We start from the raw sequence: 21,957 nt of genomic DNA, 5'->3' as shown, positions 1-21,957 counted from the left end.
AAATTAAAGTACAATTATATTAGCCTTTGATTATCGAATAATTTTTTTTTCTCCACCTAGAAAGCCTCCTTAAGAGGTAGAAGACTTTCAGTATGAGGAGGAGAGCTGATGAGACGAAGAGCCTTAGACTCCATTCTGTCCAGGAGAGCTGTGTAAGTGGAGCCTCCCCACACATGAGATGCATACTCCATACGAGGGCGGACAAGGCCCCTGTGAATGGATAGCAACTGTACGGGGGAGAAGAACTGGCGGAGACGGTACAGAACGCCCAGCCTCGAGGAAGCTGATTTAGTAAGAAAAGAGATATGAAGTTTCCAGTTGAGATTTTGAGATAAGGATAGACCGAGGATGCTTAGTGTTGAAGAAGGTAATAGATGAGTGTTGTCAAAGAATAGGGGATAGTTGTATGGAAGATTGTGTCGAGTGGATTGATGGAGAAACTATGTTTTTGAGGGGTTAAAGGACACCAGGTTCTTCTTGTCCCAATCGAAAATAATAGTAAAGTCTCACCTGGTTTACTCACCTGGTTGGCTACCCCTCCTTACTGTCATGGTTCACATATCAGTGGTACGTAGAAGGATAGCCCGCAACTGCTGGCACGCCAGCCCATCAGTTCAATTAAGGACAGTATGATTTGTACAAAAATAATGGGCGGAATTGTGTGCCATGTGCAGCTAGGTATTAAGCAAGGTGTATAGATATGAGTTCGTTACAGAACAATGTTAATAATGGGATGAGTTTTGACAGAGGCAGGTAATTATTCCGTGTACGAGAACAGTGACTGTTCAAGGGAGAGGTGAAGGCCCCGTTTAAATGCCTGGATTGTGCCAGCGCTAACAACGCTGTCTGGGAGGGAGTTCCAGTGATCAATGCACCTAACACTGAAGAATCTGCGTCTACACTCAGTGGAGGTGTACGGTTTGGCTAATTTGAATCTGTGGCCTCTGGTAGTAGTGACTGGGGAGATAGTAAATAGATCAGACGGAGAAATGGCACACTGATCATGAAAGATCTTCCAACATTTAATGAGGTCTGCTCTCAAAAGTCTGCCTTGTACAGAGTATAGGTTAAGAGCCTTGAGACGATCAGCATAATTTAGTTCAGCCAGGCCATCTATGTGCTTGGTCCAGCGGCGCTGCAATGACTCCAGCAGCCGCAGGTCACCCAGGTATCCAGTGTTCCAAACTGTTGACCCAAACTCTAGTAAGTAGGTCTTATGTGTGACTTGAAGATGGCAAACATAAAGTCACTGGAGCGACAGAGAGTAGATATGAGTATGTTATTGGCTAATCCTACAGCTTTATTAACTGTTGTTCTCATATATGCATGAGACTTGAGGGTGTTGTCGACTAGAACTCCCAGGTCTCTATGGGTGTCAGCCAAGGACAGATCAGAGTTATCTAGGTGGTAGTGCTGAAGAGAGCCCACAGCTGTCCAGTCAGTAGAGCCACGTTGGCATCGTAGCACTACACACTTGGATGGGTTAAACTTTATCCCCCACGAGCTAACCACCCTGGAGATACTATTAATATCTCTTTGGAGAGAACTGAGATCTTCAGCCAAAGGGTAAGTGGCATTATGCCGTATCTTCATATACAGTTTGAGGTCGTCCGCAAAGAATTTACACTTAGATTTAACATGTGAAGGTAGGTGGTTGACATATATAAGGAACAGGAGTGGGCCCAGTACAGAACCTTGTGGAACTCCACTACGGATCAGTCTAGATGAGCTAGAGGCACCCGATATTGACACTTGCATGATTCTGCCCGTCAGAAAGTCAGAGTTCCAGTCAAGCAGCCGACCACCCACACCCAGATATCTTAGTTTGTCTATAAGAATGGTGTGACAAACAACATCAAAGGCCTTGCTAAAGTCAAACAAGACAACATCAACGACAGCACCCAAGTCAAGCCAAGAGGTTACATCATGGTATACCAGTAGGAGCTGATCGTCAACAGTTCTGCCACGACGGAACCCAAACTGGTCAGCAGACAAGATCTGGTTAACTTCTAGGAACTCATACAGGTCTTTAGCTATAATCCTTTCTAAAGTCTTACAACATACTGAAGTAAGGCTAATTGGCCTATAATTGAGAGGAATATGTCTGGATCCCTTCTTAAAAATGGGCACAATGTTGGATTTCTTCCACTCAACAGGCAACCTACCCTGGAGTAAGGATTGCTTGAAAATTAATTGAAGAGGGGTAGCCAGATTGGGACAAAACTTAAGGAGACAAGGATGTAGACAATCAGGGCCCATGCTTGAATTGACATCCAGTGAAGTATGTCTCATCCTAACTTCCTCTAGAGATATAGTTACATCATCAATGGTTGCAAGTGAACGTTGATGGGGAAAGGGAGTACTTGGATCCTGGGTGGCATACACTAGACTGAAACTAGAGGCAAATATCTCAGCCATTGCACCACAGTCCGCAGTCAATTCTCCACTGTCTAGCTTAAGTGGACCCATGATGGTGCACCAATCTTTTTCCTCCTTATGTATAGGTGTAATAGTTTGGGTGATTCCTTTATCTTGTGAATGAGGGATCTCTCATAAGCTATTTGTTGGGCAACATAATAATTACGGAAGCTCTGTTTTTTCCCATTAAATTGCTCAAGGGCAAGAACAGCCTGATGGGAGTGTCTGCCATAGGTTGATCTATTAAGCTTACAAGCCAACCAGGCATTTTTCCTGGTAGTCTTTAGGGAGTTGGGAGGGTGTTGACGGAACTGGCGGGGGCGATCTTGAGAGACTGGAACATACTTAGCAATAAGGTTTGTAAGAATAGACTTTAGTCTTGAAAGCATATCATCTACAGATATATCATAAAATTCAAAATCCCAATCAGTATCTTGTAGAGACTCATTTATCTTGTTATATTTACCTCTATGCCAGGAGTACTTAACATGATGGACAAGATTGATCTCAACACTATTTTCAAAGCAATACTGTAGAATTAAGGGACAATGGCCACAGCTGGGAAAGTTAGGCAAGACCTCCACATCACCCACCCTATCATTCTCGCTGGTTAAGACCAAGTCTAGGGTGTTGCCAGAGGACACAAATGTCGGGCTCTTTACCCACTGGTGAAGACCCAGAGTGATAAAGCACTCATAAAGAGTTTGTCTAGGGGAGGATAATTCATGGTCATGGCATCACTATGATGCCAGGCAATAGCAGGAAGACTAAAATCGCTGAGTATCAGCACTTCCTTGGAAGGACAGAAGTTGAGAAGAAATTGGGCAAGTTCATTATTATCAGTGTGGGTGTAGGAAGGAGGGCGATACACTGTCACTACATAAAGATTAAAATCCAGCAGGTGTATAATGCAAACATTACTGCAATTGGCTTTAAGAGGGATGTAGTTTATATTCTTTTTCACATACATGCAAACGCCATGCTTACGAGCGTCACCCGGTGTGTCAGATCTAACTACAATGTATTGGTTGATAGAAATAAAAGAATCTGCTATGGTGGGAACTAGCCAAGTCTCCGCTACGCCAAATAAATCTAGCTTATATTCTATTAAAAAATCTGATAAAATATTTAGTTTGTTAACAATGCTATTTATATTGCAAAAACCTACATTTAGACTTAGGAACTGTTTCTTTGCCGGGAAGCACTGCTGGCTTATAAGTTTAAATCAGGTACGGAGGGAGTGGCTGGTGTAGTAGTCCCACTGGCACTTACACTAGCATCAGCTGGGGTGCCAGTGGTGTTAGATCGGGTCTCTTGTGCAACACCAGAAGACAGGGGGAGTGCATTTGCTCCAGAGACAGTACTTTGATTTCGTCTAGCTTTGAGCTCTCCTCGCTGCTTGTAAGTTAAGTCACAGTTAATGAATATATCAGAGAAGGAGCTTTTTCGCAGGTTCCTAGCATTGTCGAGCAAAGTTTTTCTAGAGTTATCATCTTCAATTTTCAAGCGAAAGATATGTCTTTCCTTGCTGATGCACACAGCGTTGGAAAATAATGCAGATGAGCCAGTCAAATGAGTGCACACACTGTCAAACACAGGCTTGAAGGTATCAACAGACTGGGCCTTGATGCCCCTAACAATTATGGAAGATCTTCTCTTGTGCCTTTCCTCCATCTCTCTAGTCTCCTCCCTGATCAATGTACGCAGTTGGTCTCTGTTATGAGGTGAGTCAGGATCAAGGCCTAGAGCTGGGGTAGGGTTCTGGGGTTGAGAGGATGTACCTGAAGAAGGGTTAGTAGATAATACAGCTACCTGGGTAAAGAGGTTTTGAACTGTCTCACATAGTTTCTTTACTGTCTGAAAAAGTTGCTGTAAAGCTGACTGAGACACATCACCACCACTACTGCTTCTGGTGCGACACTCTGTGCATACAAACACAACACCGGACCCTCCATACTCCTGTATACTTAGAATCAGTTGATCAGGTAAGCCTAAGCACATGGCGGAAGGGTGGAACCAGTTAGGGCATCTGTCGCACCCTATAGCATTTGAATCAGTAACACCATTACATGTACCACAAGGATCACTGGATTTATCGATAGGGTCTATGAGGGGGTGGTGGTGAGCGGGCCTGAGCACTGTTGTGTACGTTCCTGGCAGCCATGCTGGCAAAAGATTGAGAACTTTCCACCTGATGTCCTCCTCTACCACGACCACGACCACCTCTACGCTGAACCATGCTTATGTAAGTGGGTGAGGGGAGTCACCAATCAGGCTTGGCACAGTATAATGCAGATGGGCAAGGGAAGCTCAGCAGAACGGACTAAACGTGGAGCGCCAGCACACACGATCTCTCTCCAGCCAGGCTAAGCGTTCTGCTGCCTCCAGCCTGGAATCGTTTAGTTCCTGTTGGGTGGGTCTTTCATTAAAAGAAGTTGAGTAATGCAGGGTAGAGTCATCGGCGTAAGAATGGATAGAACAGTTCGTTTTGGCAACGAACAACAGAACAACAGAAAGAGAGTGGGAGATAGGACAGAACCCTGCGGGACACCACTGTTAATAGGTTTAGGGGAAGAACGGTGACCGTCTACCACAGCAGAAATAGAACGGTCAGAAAGGAAACTGGAGTAGGATAGAAACCGTAAGAGGGTAGTTTGGAAAGCAAAAATTTGTGCCAGACCCTATCAAAGGCTTTTGATATATCCAGTGCAATAGCAAAGGTTTCACCGAAATGGCCAAGAGAGGATGACCAAAAGTTAGTTAGGAAGGCAAGGAGATCACCAGTAGACCGCCCCTTGCGGAACCCATACTGACGATCAGATAGAAGGTCAGAAGTGGATAGGTGCTTTTGAGTCTTCCGGTTAAGGATTGATTCAAAAGATTTAGATAGACAAGAAAGTAAAGCTATAGGTCTGTAGTTTGAAGGATTGGAACGGTCACCCTTCTTAGTTACAAGCTGTATGAAAGCATACTTCCAGCAGGAAGGAAAGGTAGATGTTGACAGGCAGAGGCGAAAGAGTTTGACCAGGCAGGGTGTCAGCACGGAAGCACAGTTTTTAAGGACAATAGGACGTCCATAAGCCTTCTGAGGATTGAGGCCAAAGAGGGCATAGAAAACATCATTCTTAAGAATCTTAATAACAGGCATAAAGGAGTCAGAGGGGGGATGAGTAGGAGGAATATGCACATAATTGTCCAGAATGGAGTTTTTAGAGAAAGTTTGAGAGAAGAGTTCAACCTTAGAGATAGATGAGGCGGCGGTGTTGCCGTCAGGACTAAGGAAAGGAGGGAAAGATGAAGAGGTGAAATTGGAGATGTTTTTGGCTAAATGCCAGAAGTCCCGCGAGCATTATTCGGAATTGTAAACTGCCTCGGTCCCATACCTACGACCAGCCAATCAACAGTCAGATGTGTCAACCAGACCGAGTCAGTCACGACGCAGGAAGGGCTTGGACAATGACGTCATAAGTTTATATGTAACAAATATATGAAATCAATATATTGTTGCCTTATTAATAACAACAGTGTGTGAATAGCAATAGTCCCAAAAGGAGTAGTTGAAAAATACTTTTTAATGCATTTCCTTAAGCTTGAAGCCAAAGACATAACTGTTAAAATGATGATGAAGGATGCAAAGTTGCCATGTGCACTCGGACACAATAATAGTGTAACCTCCAGGTTGGGCAAGGAAGTTAGTCCGCTTCTGACACCCCCACCCCACCACTCCAAAAGCTTTTTATTCCATGCCGATTTCTTTACAGAATTATTAAGCTGCTATAAAAAGAAACAATGCCACCTGACAAAAAAAATATTATCCTGAAGATGAAGGTAGGAATAGATTTTTGGTAGGTTAGAAAGGAAAAAGGAGGTAAGCAAGCTTTTATACAAAATTGTAGGCGATGGACGAGTGGCTTCGTAGCGCAAAAGCACATATAGCCTAATATTACAATTTAATAAGTTCGTATAAAAACTTGTTTACCTCCCTTCCTTTCTAACGTATCGATAATCTATTGAAACCATCATATTCAGGAGAATTTCCTTTATCAAGTGGCACTTTGTTTTTACAGTAGCTTAATAATTATATGGAAAATTGGCATGGAATAAAAAGTGGTATAAAAACTCGTCTTTGAATTCAACTCGCATTATTTCCTTTATTTTTAGTCAGTTTGAGTTGTTTTCAACACAGTCATAATCTGCAATCTTTCTCCTGTCCAATGACGAAATAGGCAAGTATGTTTTACGCGACATGAGTTGGCTACGAAGCATAAAAGTAAAACTTGTAAAGTGGCGTGGTATGTTTTCATGATTCTCTCTCTAGCGGCGTCCACACTATGCGTGGCCAGGCTGGTGACTCCGTGCGTGGCTCCCCACAACTCCCATATATGGTAAAGTGGGCGGGGCTACGCGGAGCTGAAGCGAGAGTCTAGCGAGAGGTATTTGGTGTGTGAGCACCCAGGGTAAGCAACCCGCGCGAGACGCCCAGTTGTCTAGCGCAGGGTTCTTCAAAGTACGGGTCGCGACCCAGTACTGGCTCGCGAGCTCATATTCAGTGGGTCGTCACATAATAATAATAAGAATAATAAGAATAAGAATAATAAGAATAAGAATAAGAATAATGATAATAATAATAATAATAATAATAATAATAATAATAATAATAATAATAATAATAATAATATAATCCACGTTGTCATAAATATGAGAGAGAGAGAGAGAGAGAGAGAGAGGGGAATGGGCGGCGGGTTCGGGGGAAGGGCCACGCGTACATGTCCGGGACAGGATTAGTACGCGTTCGAAATCTTTACGCGTCACAGAAACTACCATACCGTCAGTTGGCAGTTGCGTTTGTACCGCGGGAGCGTGAGCGTAGACACAATACCCAGTGGCACATACTGTTATACCAAACGCCTTGACGGCATGGATCGTTTTGTAACAAAACAAGTCACTGTTCAGTCGCCAAGTACGTGTGCACCTGATAAAGGCACACAGGCCGAGCGCCGTGCGTCGAGCTTGGGAGATGCCTCATCCACGTCAGCTTCCTCTTCAGAGCCGCCTGTCAAGAAGAAAGTTAAATCATGGACAAGGCAGTACAGCGATGAATTTCTGAAGTATGGCTTCGTCAGGTGTGCACAAGAGAAAGGTGAACCAAATCCACAGTGCGTGATTTGCAGTGAAATTCTTGCAAATGAAAGTTTGAAGCCATCAAAATTAAAGCGACATCTTGAGACCAAACATCCTAGCCTCGTTGCAAAACCAATCAAGTATTTCCAGAGAAAAAAGAGCAAATGATGATGTCAGCGAAAGTTCTATATAAAGCAACTACTCTTAATGATAAAGCACAACTGGCATCATATTTAGTTTCATACCGCACTGCTAAAGAGAAAGTACCATATACATACGGTGAGAAACTTATCCTCCCGTCCACTCTGGATATAGTGAGCACGATTCTTGATGGCAAGTCGGCAGACAGGATAAAATGTGTTCCTCTCAGTGATACAACAGTGTCACGGCGGATAAGTGATTTCGCGGAAAATTTGGAATTTCAGTTGGTGTCACGTCTACAGTCTGCTGGAGACTTTGCTATTCAGCTTAACGAAAGTACTGATATATCTAACTGTGCGGTATTACGTACGTGAAGATGACTTCTTGGAAAACATGCTCTGCTGCTTAACCCTACCTACACGTTCATCAGGATCAGAGATAATTATTCAGAGTGTTGAATGATTGTATAGTTGAAAAATACAAACTGAACTGGGTCAATTGCAAAGGAATTTCAACTGATGGAGCAGCAAACATGACTGGAAAAAAGTGGCGTTGTGACTAAAATATCAGAAGCAGCCGGTAATGACATAATTTGGAAACATTGCTTCGTCCGCCGTGAAGCGCTGGCTGCCAAAGGCATCCCAGACAGTCTCAGAGGTGTTTTGAATGACGTGGTGAAAGTTATCAACTTCATTAAAGCAAGTGCGCTTAACAGTCGGTTGTTTGAAATTTTGTGCCTGGAGATGGGAGCTGACATTCACACCTTCTGAATCATACAGAGGTTCGGTGGCTTCCCCGTGGCAGAACTCTAACCAGGATTTATGAAGTAAAAACGGAAATTAATATTTTCCTTTTAGAGAAAAAATCCAGCATGGCAAACTTGTTTTGCAATGATGAGTGGATTCTGAAGCTTTCATATTTAGCAGATATTTTCTCAAAGCTTAATGAACTTTATCTAAAACTGCAAGGGAAAGAACATGATGTATTCAAACACAATGAGGAGGTAGAAGCATTTAAGAAGTCAATAATACTTTGGTAAACAAGACTTGCAGTTGATCAGCCTCTTTACTACATGTTCCCAACACTTTTGCAGCATATAGAAGAAAACGGCACCAGTGAAGAAAAATTAAAGAAAATTAAATGTGATATACAGCTGCACCTTCATTTTTTGTCGGCGAGTTTTGAACAGTATTTTCCTGAAGAAAACTCACAAGATATAAGAAGCAAGTACTGAAATACCCTTTTGCTTTTGAAAGACCTAAGGCTGTTGTAGAGATAAACCTTACACCTGAAAAAGAAAATGAGCTTCTTCATCTTACAAGTGACGCATCATTAAGGACCAGGCGCCGATCATCATCTCTGCCTTCGTTCCGCATAAGTGTTTCCAAGGAATATCCACATTTAAGTAGGGAATGCATCTTGCTTTTGATCCCTTTTACAATCACATACTTATGTGAAACCGGATTCTCAGCCTCGACAAAACTAAAAAGCAAGGAAAGAAATCGACTCAATCCTACAGCCGACATGAGTGTCGCGTTATCTTCTTTGAAGCCAGATTGGGATATGATAATCAACAACAAGCAGGCCCATCAGTCTCACTGAACAAGTAAGACAGACTATTTTTCCTTGCTTAGTTTCAGCATTAACAACTTTGCGTACACAGTAGTTCTATATGTATTTTGTAACTGTTAGATTAAACTTACATTAGCACACACACACGCACACACAATATATATATATATATATATATATATATATATATATATATATATATATATATATATATATATATATATATATATATATATATATATATTTTTATTTTTTTTTCACATCCGGGAAGAGTAAGATCCGATAGAGTGGTCATACTGGGTCGTGAAGATAGTGTAGGAAATCAAACTGGGTCGCGATGAAAAAAGTTTGAAGAACCCTGGTCTAGCGTACCAGACTGCACCAGTAAAAAGTATCAAATGAGAACAAAACATACCAGATTGAGTAAATATAACATTATATACTGGTCTACATACCTATAAAAATTTAAATCTATCTCCTCTTGGGTTGCTGAAGGTGTTGAACACTAGCGAAGTACATGGCAGGACATAAATGTAACGCTTTACGACACTATTCATTTTATTTCCACGATGTATAGAACAAAAATACCATCTCTATTTAGTACCATATCTAGTGAAAGTCGTACTTTGTACAACCAAAAATACCAAATCTGGTACGTTCGTACCATTAACGGCAACACCGGCCGCCTGCGGGCTGCTCACCAGTCGTGCCACGCCTGTCGCTTATAGTGTGGACGATCACCCCCATTACCCCCTCGTCAGTCCGCCTGATACCGCGACTACCTACCCAAAGTATGGACGGTGCTTCCTTCTCTCTCTCTCTCTCTCTCTCTCTCTCTCTCTCTCTCTCTCTCTCTCTCTCTCTCTCTCTCTCTCTCTCTCTCTCTCTCTCTCTCTCTCACACCCGACCTCTGCTGAGAGAAGGTCGTGACCTCACCCCGCTGCGCCCCACAACATCGCTTGCCCTGTGTTTTCGTCGTGCTCTTGGGCGTTTGTGTGTTCTCGCTTGTGGACCTTGTGTGTTGCCTGTGATTTCCCGACACGTGTTTGGTGTGTGTTCGCTTGTGGTTTCTGCCTGTGGTTGCCTCTGTGATTTGTGTTTCCGGTGTTTTAGCGTGTGATCTGGCTGTCTCCGGGTGTTCTGCGTGGGTTTCAGAGTGATTCAAGTGTGTTGTGTTTCCGGTGTTTTTGCGTGTGATCTGGCTGTTTCCGGGTGTTCTGCGTGGGTTTCAGAGTGATTCAAGTGTGTTGTGTTTCCGTTGTTTTTGCGTGTGATCTGGCTGTTTCCGGGTGTTCTGCGTGGGTTTCAGAGTGATTCAAGTGTGTTGTGTTTCCGGTGTTTTTGCGTGTGATCTGGCTGTTTCCGGGTGTTCTGCGTGGGTTTCAGAGTGATTCAAGTGTGTTGTGTTTCCGGTGTTTTTGCGTGTGATCTGGCTGTTTCCGGGTGTTCTGCGTGGATTTCAGAGTGATTCAAGTGTGTTGTGTTTCCGGTGTTTTTGCGTGTGATCTGGCTGTTTCCGGGTGTTCTGCGTGGGTTTCAGAGTGATTCAAGTGTGTTGTGTTTCCGGTGTTTTTGCGTGTGATTTGGCTGCTTCTAAGTGTACTGCGTGGGTTTCAGAGCGTTTTGAGTGTGCTGTTTTGTTTCCGGTGTTTTTGCGTGTGATTTGGCTGTTTTCGAGTGTTCTGCGTTTCGAGTGTGTTGTGTTTCCAGTGCTTTTACGTGTGATTTGGATGTTTATAGTGCTCTGCGTGGGTTTCAGAGTGTTTTGAGTGTGCTGTTGTACTTCCGGTGTTTTTGCGAGTGACTTGAGGGTGTTTAGTCGTGCTTGTGCTTGGGTTTCTGAGTGTTTCGTGTGTCCCGAGTGTGACTTTGTGTTCCCGAGTGTCTCACGCGTGATTTGGGTGTGTCGACAACCCACCCTTTGAATTCCCTGAAGATTCAATCTGCTCCTCCTCATTACACCCTCTTTAAATCCCCTAGAGGATTAACACTTCCTACACCCCTTTCCTCACCTCACCTAACCCCCCCCCCCCCACCCTCGCTCACCTCACATCCCTTTTGCTCCTCCTCATCCCCTAGAGGATTAGCCCTTCCTACTCCTCCCTCACCTCCACATATTTCTAAGCCTTCCCCCCCTCACTTACCTTACCTCACATCCTATTTACCCATCCCTTCACCCACCTTACCTCGCCTCTTTCTTAACCTTTCTTGTTCTCACTCACCTCACATCCCTTCCTACTCCTCCTCTCTCCCACTTACCTCCTTTCCCAAACTCCCTCTCACTCATCTCACCTATTTCCTAACCCTCCTTGATCTCACTCACCGCCTCCCTTTCCCCCTCTTTACTCACCTCACATCCCTTCCTACTCCTCCTCTCTCCCACCTCACCTATTTCCTAACCCTCCTTGATCTCACACACCTCACTCACCGCCTCTCTTTCCCCCTCTTTACTCACCTCACATCTCTTCCTACTCCTCCTCTCTCCCACCTCACCTATTTCCTAACCCTCCTTGATCTCACACACCTCACTCACCGCCTCCCTTTCCCCCTCTTTACTCACCTCACATCCCTTCCTACTCCTCCTCTCTCCCACCTCACCTATTCCTAACCCTCCTTGATCTCACACCTCTCTTTCCCCTCTTTACTCACCTCACATCCCTTCCTACTCCTCCTCTCTCTCACTTTTCCTCCATTACTAAACTACCTCACACACCTCACCCCTTCCTAATCCCCTTCACTCTGTGTTTTTATCTCTTTCATTTCAGCTAAGATGGCGCCTAAGAAGTGCAGTACTTGTAACGGTAGCTTCTCAGCTCACTTTTTTACAGGGCGTTCTGCTGTCTGTCGACTGTGTCTCTGCAGGCAGCATCTCGAGACAAGACTGCAGGAGCAGGAAGAGAAGATGAAAGAAGGCCAGAATAAAATAATAGAGCTTTCTCTCACCAGGCAGCATCTCGAGACAAGACTGCAGGAGCAAGAAGAGAAGATGGAAGCAGGTCAGAATAAAATAATAGAGCTTTCTCACACTGTTGCCTCCTTGCAGGAATTCATCCAGGCTAACGTTGCTGTGGTGCCAAACCCTTCTCCAACCGCCCCCTTGCCCTCAGCGGTACCGTCGACACCAGCGGACAACACCACGCTACTGGAGGATGCTAGTGGCACCGACCATGATGGCTTCACCGTCGTGAATGGAGGAGCCAAACCAGCCAGACAAGCGATTTATCCTGTTCATTGCTTCAACAGGTTTGCCATTCTGGAGGAGGAGGACGAGCAGGAGAGCACCTTCCTGGTGGGTGACTCCATGATTCGCCAGCAGGTCGTTGAGTTCTGCGGCAGAGTTCCTCGTCGAAGACGGAACTATTGCTATCCTGGTGCTGGGATCGACGACATAACTGCTGCTCTTGAGGAGATCTCCCCCCAGGCTACTAATGATTCACTGTTTGTTATTCACACAGGTACGAACGACGTCACCACGACCCGGTCTGAGGAACTCCTGGAGAAGTACCGTAGGCTCATCCAGCAGTATAAGACTAAATCCCCTAACATTTTGATTTCAGGAGTTCTACCACGGACTTGGGCGGAGAGCGACTTTTTCAGTAAGGCCTTCAGCCTAAACAACCGCTTACAGACTCTTTGTAGGGAACTTGACGTGGAGTTCCTAAACGCATGGGACAATTTCTATGGACAAAATGAGCTCTTTCACAGGGACGGATTGCACCTTTCTCCCATCGGGGCAGCCAGACTCGGAAGGCTCCTCAACGAAGCAGTGCGTGTCATCCGAACAATACACGAGTCACGGCCACGTCCCTCCACCCCGCCCGTGTAAATAGATGCCGTGCATCGCAACAAACCCGTAACCGTGATCCCGCAAGTACCACCACCTCTATTACTAAGCCTCTAGATAACTTAAAAATCCTTAGTTTCAATGCGCGTAGCCTAAGAAACAAATTTGATGAACTGAGATGTCTTGCTTTAACAGAAAATTTTGACATAATTGCTATAACCGAAACATTTATCGACACCACAAATACTGATTTAAGTTCCGAATACAACATAGATGGCTACAGACTCTTCAACAAAGATCGTGTAAACCGTAGAGGCGGTGGCGTCGCCCTTTATGTCAAAAGCTATTTGCAACCCACAGACAAAACACCGGGAAACAGTAACGTTGAACATTTGTGCGTGCGAGTAAACATTGCAAAAGTCAACTTAAATATATCTGTCACCTACAGACCTCCCGGGCAATCACTCGATGACGACGTTGAAATGTACAGCGTCTTAAGGCAGTCACTTAATAACAGCGACTCACTGATATTAGGAGACTTTAACCTCCCCCATATCGACTGGGCGACACTGTCAGGTACAGAAGGCGAGTCACATAGAATGATCGAATTTCTAGAAGAAAATTATCTAAGCCAAATGGTTTCTGAGCCAACTCGACAAAATAATATACTCGACCTTGTTATAACGACCCAAGATAACCTAATCAGTAGTGTCACGGTAGGAGAACACCTCGGTTCTTGCGATCATAAATTAGTGCGCGTCGACATTAAAGCTCAATCATCAGTGACTGAAAATAAAGTAAAGGTGCCCAATTTCAAAAGAGCTAACTTCGTAGAAATCCGACAAAAACTAACAGAAATACAACTATCAGATGACGGCAACGTAGATGAAGCCTGGCTAAGCCTTAAAAATCACTTACTCAGCAGAACACATTCGTCCCCTTGTGCGAGAAGCGAATTAACACTAATAAAAGCCCACCGTGGTTTAACAGCGAAATTAAACAATCAGTCAATGAGAGAAAATTGTTTTACAGGTTAAAGAAAGAACAAAGCACGCCCGAAAACATTAGACTTTATAATGATGCCAGGCGACGAGTAAAAAGACTAGTAGGTCAGGCAAAGCGTAGATACGAAGAAAATATTGCAGCCAACTGTAAAAATAATCCGAAATCTTTCTTCAGTTACATAAACAACAGAAAGGCGATCAAAAGTGGTATTGGACCTTTAACAAACAGCGACGGTGCACTAGTGACTGACAGCCAACACATTGCAAACCTCTTAAACAATTACTTTTCCTCGGTGTTTAATACTAACAGTCTTCCTCTCGCTACCACCAACACCAGTACTATTGTAAATCTCGAGCATGCATTGCCTAATTTTGAAATAACAACCGATGAAGTCCTTAAAGCTCTCCATTCACTTAAAACAAATAAAAGTCCTGGACCTGACAAAGTATATCCAACTCTGCTGAAAGAAACAAAGAGCGAAATACTCTCCTCCCTCACAACCGTATTCAATATGTCCTTGCGACAAGGCATCGTACCTTCAGATTGGAAAAAGGCTAACGTGACACCGATTTTCAAGAAAGGAGACAAAAAAGTACCTGGTAATTACAGGCCCATTAGTCTAACTTCGGTTGTGGGTAAGCTACTTGAGGGCATAATTAGAGACAAAATTGTGAATTACCTTGAAAGCCACTCATTGATTGGGGACTCACAACATGGCTTCCGAAACAAAAGATCCTGCCTATCAAACCTATTAACCTTTTATAACGACCTCTTCACTGTTTATGACGTAACCAAATCACTGGACGTAGTCTATCTTGATTTCAGAAAGCGTTTGATAAAGTCCCGCATCATAAATTACTTTACAAATTAAAGCAAATAGGTATTGACGGTCAAGTAAACCAATGGATCGCGAATTGGTTGAGCAACAGACAACAAAGAGTAGTGATTGACGGATTTAACTCAGAGTGGGCGCCTGTCACTAGTGGCGTCCCTCAGGGCTCGGTCCTTGGCCCAGTGCTCTTCATTATTTACATCAACGACGTGGATGTTGGACTCAATAACCGCATTAGTACATTTGCAGACGACACAAAGATTGGCAACTCGGTTCTCACTGACGAAGACAGGCAAAGCCTCCAAGAGGATTTGCACAAAATTTCAGCTTGGTCGGATAGATGGGAGATGCCCTTTAACGTAGACAAGTGCCAGGTCCTTCAAGTTGGAACGAGGAAGAAGTTCGAATACGAAATGCGCGGCGTTAAACTCAAAAGCGTTCAATGCGTCAACGACTTGGGGGTCAAAATCGCGTCAAACCTCAAATTCTCACAGCAATGCATCGATGCAGCAAATAAAGCGAACAGAATGTTGGGCTTCATTAAAAGAAACTTTGTATTCAAGAATAAAGATGTAATACTCCCGCTCTACAACAGTTTAGTCAGACCCCACTTGGAATATGCGGTACAGTTTTGGTCTCCCCACCATGCAAAGGATATTGCTAAATTAGAAGGTGTTCAGCGTCGGGCAACGAAAATGATCCCTTCCTTGCGCAACAAATCCTACGAAGAAAGGCTTTCTACCCTTAACATGTTCTCTCTTGAGAAACGTCGCCTCCGAGGAAAACTGATCGAATGTTTTAAAATACTTAATGGTTTCACGAATGTAGACAGATCAACATTGTTTATGATCGATGACACTTTGCGCACGAGGAACAATGGCGTAAAACTCAGATGTAGACAAGTAAATTCAGACTGCACCAAATTTTTCTTCACCAACGTTGTAGTGCGAGAATGGAATAAGCTTCCACCGTCAGTGGTCCAGTGTAACACGATTGACTCCTTCAAAAATAAGCTCGACCGTCACTTCCTTCAACTTAATATCAACTAGAGTAGAAATGCAACGTTTTGGAGTCTTCGGATTAATGTAAAATCACTTAGGTTTAAGGACAGACCACCAAGTCTGGACCATGGGGTCTGTGTGGTCTGATTTTCTATGTAAATCTATGTAAATCTCTCTCTCTCTCTCTCTCTCTCTCTCTCTCTCTCTCTCTCTCTCTCTCTCTCTCTCTCTCTCTCTCTCTCTCTCTCTCTCTCTCTCTCTCTCTCTTGCCACTTGCTGCATACGGACATTCCAGACCATATCAAAATCATACATGCTACTATGCTCATAACCATAGAAAATGTCAATGTAGAGTTGTTGATCCAAAATCATTGCATAGCACGCCAAATACTACTGCATTGACTAATTATATACAGTAGTAGAGAGCAGGAATGATAATTGTATCGTCTTTGCCTCTTTGGTATGTTAGCGGCGCATTACATACCTCACAACAAAAGTGGTAAAAGGCAACTTTACATCCTTCTTCATAATTTTAACACAGATGTCTTTAGTTTCAAGTTTAAGAAAATTCTTTAAAAATTATTTTTCAACTACTCCTTTTTGGACTATTCATACTCACACACTTGTTAATAAGAAGGCAACAATATAGTAATTTAATATATTTGTTACATAGAAACTTTATGACGTCATTCTCCAAGCCTTTGCTGCGTCGTGACTGGCTCGGTCTGGCTGACACATCTGACTGTTGATTGGCTGGTTTTGGGTATAGCACCGAGCCAGTTTTCAGTTCCGAATAATGCGTCCCGGGAAGAATTAGAAAAAGCAAGGTTTTGGCATTTTCTATTAATGAAGGAGTTTTTGGTAAGTCCGATAATAGATTTTGCACGATTCCGGGCAGAAATGTTATAATGGTTAGCGGGAGTAGCGGAAATATATCTATATATATATATATATATATATATATATATATATATATATATATATATATATATATATATATATATATATATATATATATATATATATATATATATATATATATATATATATATATATATATATATATATATATATATATATATATATATATATATATATATATATATATATATATATATATATATATATATATATTGCGCATAGGCTTCTTCTAGGTGAGTCCTGATGATCGGCCCAAGGCTTCTTCCCAGTGGGGCCTGATGGTCGGCCCAGCCCATTTTGGCGCAGGCGAGTGTTTATAGTGGCGCCATCTTGTGTTGGCTCATGCTGCCACCCGGAACTCATCTCTGATACTCTCTTTGGAGAGGTTATCTAGAGTCTGGGTTGATGGGTGGTCTTCAGGCCAGCATGTGGGTAGTCTTAGGCCACTCAGCGGTGACTGAAAAACCTCAGCTGTGCAGCGGCCAGGATTCGAACCCGAGTCCCTCCTGGAGCTCCTGAACACGGTACCGTCACGCTAAACGTTTAGCCACCGCCTCTCCAAATATATATATATATATATATATATATATATATATATATATATATATATATATATAAATATATATATATCTATATATATATATATATATATATATATATATATATATATATATATATCCTTAAATGCCTCAAAAACTCCACCTATCAACTCGACACAATCTTCCAAACACCTATCCCCTATTCTTCGACAACACTCAGCTGTCACCTTCTTCAAAACTAAACATCCTCGGTCTATCCTTAACTCAAAATCTCAACTGGAAACTTCATATCTCCTCTCTCGCTAAATCAGCTTCCTCGAGGTTGGGCGTTCTGTATCGTCTCCACCAGTTTTTCTCCCCCGCGCAGTTGCTATCCATATACAGGGGCCTTGTCCGCCTTCGTATGGAGTATGCATCTCACGTGTGGGGGGGCTCCACCCACACAGCTCTTCTGGACAGAGTGGAGGCTAAGGCTCTTCGTCTCATCAGCTCTCCTCCTCCTACTGATAGTCTTCTACCTCTTAAATTCCGCCGCGATGTTGCCTCTCTTTCTATCTTCTGTCGATATTTCCACGCTGACTGCTCTTCTGAACTTGCTAACTGCATGCCTCCCCCCTCCCATGTTGCACACCACTTTCTACTCATGCTCATCCCAATACTGTCCAAACCCCTTATGCAAGAGTTAACCAGCATCTTCACTCTTTCATCCCTCACGCTGGTAAACTCCGGAACAATCTTCCTTCATCTGTATTTCCTCCTGCCTACGACTTGAACTCTTTCAAGAGGTGGGTATCAGGACACCTCTCCTCCCGAATTTGACCTTGCTTTTGGCCACCTCTTATGATTCTTTTATGGGAGCAGCGATTAGTGGGCTTTTTTTAATTATTGTTTTTTGTATGCCCTTGAACTGCCTCCTTTGTTGTAAAAAAGAAAGAAAAAAAAAGAAAAAGAAAAAAAAAAAAAAATATATATATATATATATATATATATATATATATATATATATATATATATATATATATATATATATATATATATATATATATATATATATATATATATATATATATATATATATATATATATATATATATATATATATATATATATATATATATATATATATATATATATATATATATATATATATATATATATATATATATATATATATATATATATATATATATATATATATATATATATATATATATATATATATATATATATATATATATATGTGTGTGTGTGTGTGTGTGTGTGTGTGTGTGTATGTTTGTGTGTGTGTGTGTGTGTGTATATATATATATATATATATATATATATATATATATATATATATATATATATATATATATATATATATATATATATATATATATATATTTCTCACGTGTGAGTGGGCTGCACACACAGCACTCTTGGACTGAGTAGCGTCTAAGGCTCTTCGTCTCATTAACTCCCCTCCTCTTACAGAGTCTTCTTCCTTTTTAAAATAAATTGGAGACCTTGATTTTATTTTTCCCCATTGCTGCTTCCAAATCCTCATTGAACATTCTTCTTATAATACTATATTTTCTTCCTGGCACAAGTGTCAGACACACACCTCGCTAGAGCTGTTACTTCTGCTCGAACACTTGAAACAAATATACTATAATTAGGAGTTATAAATCTATAACTGTTGCCGCGGTATGGAGACATCCCATCGTTTATTTTTTATACATGAGGAGTTTTAAATATTTCTTTCTAAATGTTTTAGGGAATTTTTACATGTAAACTGTTATTTATAACTGAAATTACATACACTAAATTATCACAATTTTCTGTAATCATTCATAGGAGATACACCAAGTGTGCGAGCGTGTTTTTTCTTTTTTATGTCCAAGCCTAGGACACCTCTAGGCTTTTCTTGAGGGGCTTGGTGGTTGACCCGAGTCCATCTTGGCCCAGACAAGTGTTTATAGTGGCGAGATATATCCTTGGCTCATGCTGCTCCCCGGAGCTCATTTTTTATTTCCCTTTGACAGTTCCTCTAGAGGCCGGGTTGATAGGTGGTCTTCAGAACAGCATGTGGGTAGGCTTAGGGTACTCGGAGGTGACTGAAAAATCCTAGGTGGTAGCGGCGGATTCGAAACCACAAAATCCACGACGCGGCGAAACGCTGGACCAGCACGCTAACCACTCAGCCACCGCTTTCATTTGAGTGTGTGTGTGTGACTCACTCATGATATGATCACGTGTTGGGCTCGGGATATTAAGGCAGGACCCTCTAGGATAGTTTATTTTCACTGATCCATTAGCATAATTTGGATCTTATAAACAAGGTAAGCAACTTTCCGGTCCTTGTCTACAGAAAAAGATGAAGGTCTAGATAAGGTTTGAACTTCAATATGTTGAGATGGCAAAATGAAAGCTTTATCATGTCACTAAGCGAAAAAAAAAAAAAAAACGGAATACGTGTTTGTGTGATTTTGTGTACTACATGTATGTTACTTTTTTTTGTGTGTGTGTGCGTGAATGTTTGAATAGTTTTGTAATTTTCAATTATTCATATATAATTCATTTTATATAATTATTAACTCATACCTTTCTACATGTTCTGAGGGAGGCAAGGCAAGTGATAGGATTTTCTTTCGAATTCTTTTAATAAGATTCGGAGAAAAGCATCAGAGAGGTGGGATACTTTTGAATTAGTGCAAGTCGTCTGTGAAATTGATAGAAGGAAAAGTACCTTTATTGTGGTGTATCGACAGTAGTAACAAATGTACGGAAGTTGGCTCTGCGGGGGGGACTGGAAGTGGGGGTTGGGGGGGTCAGCGGGGGGGTTACGCCCCGCCCCGCCCCGAGCCCACGCAATCCTGTCGCATCCTGTCGTCGCATGATGTCGCCGCAGGGCCCTCTGCTGCCGCCGCCGCGCACATTTCGCGAGTCTTTTTTTTATTTTTTATATGAGCTAGATCGAAACATAGACGCGTTTTATCTACATGTTTACACAAATCGAATAAATTTTAAGACAATTATTGTTTTTTTCATCCATTTTTTGATAAAGGGCATACAAAACAAGTCAAACAAACTCAATGTTTATTGGAATTTGGTCAAATTATGATTACAGCTTCCTTCTCTTCCTCCTCCTCCTCTACCCCTGTAGAATTATCGGGATGACCGTAAGGTCGTAACTCCAAGGTGCTAAAGCAGTATCTTTTGTCCTGAACTACAGATATCCCTCTCTTGGGATATTTTACTGTACTCATTCGTCCATTACGCACTGTGAATCCCTGATAGCCAAAGGTAAATGTTTGCTTCTGGAATAGGACGTCTTTGTATCGCTGATGAGCAATTTGTTTTCTTTATGAGCTTTGGAACGCTCTTAGCTGAACTCAACCGGTCACCGTCTGCCAAGGGGATGGAGTAGCACTTTGGTCTTACACCTACAAATTCTGAGATGGTTCTTTCCCTCACTTCAGACTTGAGAAATCCGAGCTTTCCTTTGTTGTCTGTGTTGTACAAGGAATGTGAGGAGCTAAAGTTACTTGTGTCTATATAGCTTTTAAAGGGTTCCTGCGAGTACTCTGTTAATAGATCAGGAGTTTCAGTTTCTGCTATTAAGGAATCAGTGTCACAATACACTAGTTTCGCCCGATCCCCGTAATGAGCCTTCATGATACTGTAAAAGAAATCATATAGTCGCAGCTTGGACAGCTCTAGGACGTAGTAGCCAATGTAGTTTGGATGATTCGCCTGTGAATATTTCTTATGGCGAACTACAACTACATGACCATCATTGAGGGGTACAACGCGTTTAAAGTAAGGACTTCGGGCCAACTTCAAAAACTTTTCGCGGTTGATGACAATATCTATGTCTTCACTATATTTGGCCGCGTTCATCAGGAATCGACCAAAAATGCTGTTTGAAATACAATTGATTGCAGTTTTCTTGATAGGGCAAGTAGCACTTTTGCGGGCTTCTATGTTATCCTGAATGAAGTCCGCAAGAAAGTGCTTTTGCTTAAATATATAAATAGCATGCACTTTTTAACAACCCGGCCTAGTTGAATAAGCAGTTTAAGGAGGGACAGAGCAAACAGCATTTTCTCCTGAGCAACATGTGTTCCAATTTGTTTTATGTTCTTACACGGTACTGGACGGTTTTCTTCTTCATACCATTCGTGTGCGGCTGACGATATATCTCTATTGATGATATTGTGTCTTCTGATGGTCAGTGAGAGGTCATCCGTTTTCTCAATGACTTCACGTGAGACAGCCTCAGTATCGCACAGAATGAGGTATCCAAAATCGCCATCGGTTGCTTGATTGACCTAGCCCCCCTCCCGCTCAAAAACCAGTGCATTTCTGTCTCATCTAGTTTTCTCATATCTCCACATGGTAACTTATCTTGCATTACAGTGGGATAAAAACTGTTGAAGTCAAGATATGAAAGGAAAGTGTTTCTATCATGTTTTGGATTAAACTGAGGGTTCGTGTAGATGTTATTGGTGCGTACAAAACGACGCACAACACTTGTGTAGCCCCCACGCACATTTGTTTGAATGCAATGATATATGTGTGGGCTACTAAGCATCTCTAATTCCTGCTGTGTTTTTAACAGAAAAGAGTCATAGGCAA

At 42.2% G+C, this 21,957-nt stretch overlaps 1 pseudogene; it reads left to right on the top strand.

Moving 5' to 3' along the window:
- The first annotated feature begins 6,749 nt into the window (after window positions 1-6,749).
- The window catches only part of LOC126991625 (fat-like cadherin-related tumor suppressor homolog), a 42,170-nt pseudogene continuing 26,962 nt past the window's right edge, over window positions 6,750-21,957 (top strand).

Source organism: Eriocheir sinensis, unplaced genomic scaffold, assembly GCF_024679095.1.
Source record: "Eriocheir sinensis breed Jianghai 21 unplaced genomic scaffold, ASM2467909v1 Scaffold31, whole genome shotgun sequence".
In the NCBI taxonomy this organism is placed as follows: Eukaryota; Metazoa; Arthropoda; class Malacostraca; order Decapoda; family Varunidae; genus Eriocheir; species Eriocheir sinensis.
Note: the sequence above shows the minus strand (reverse complement) of the source record. Positions and strands in the feature narration are given on the sequence as shown.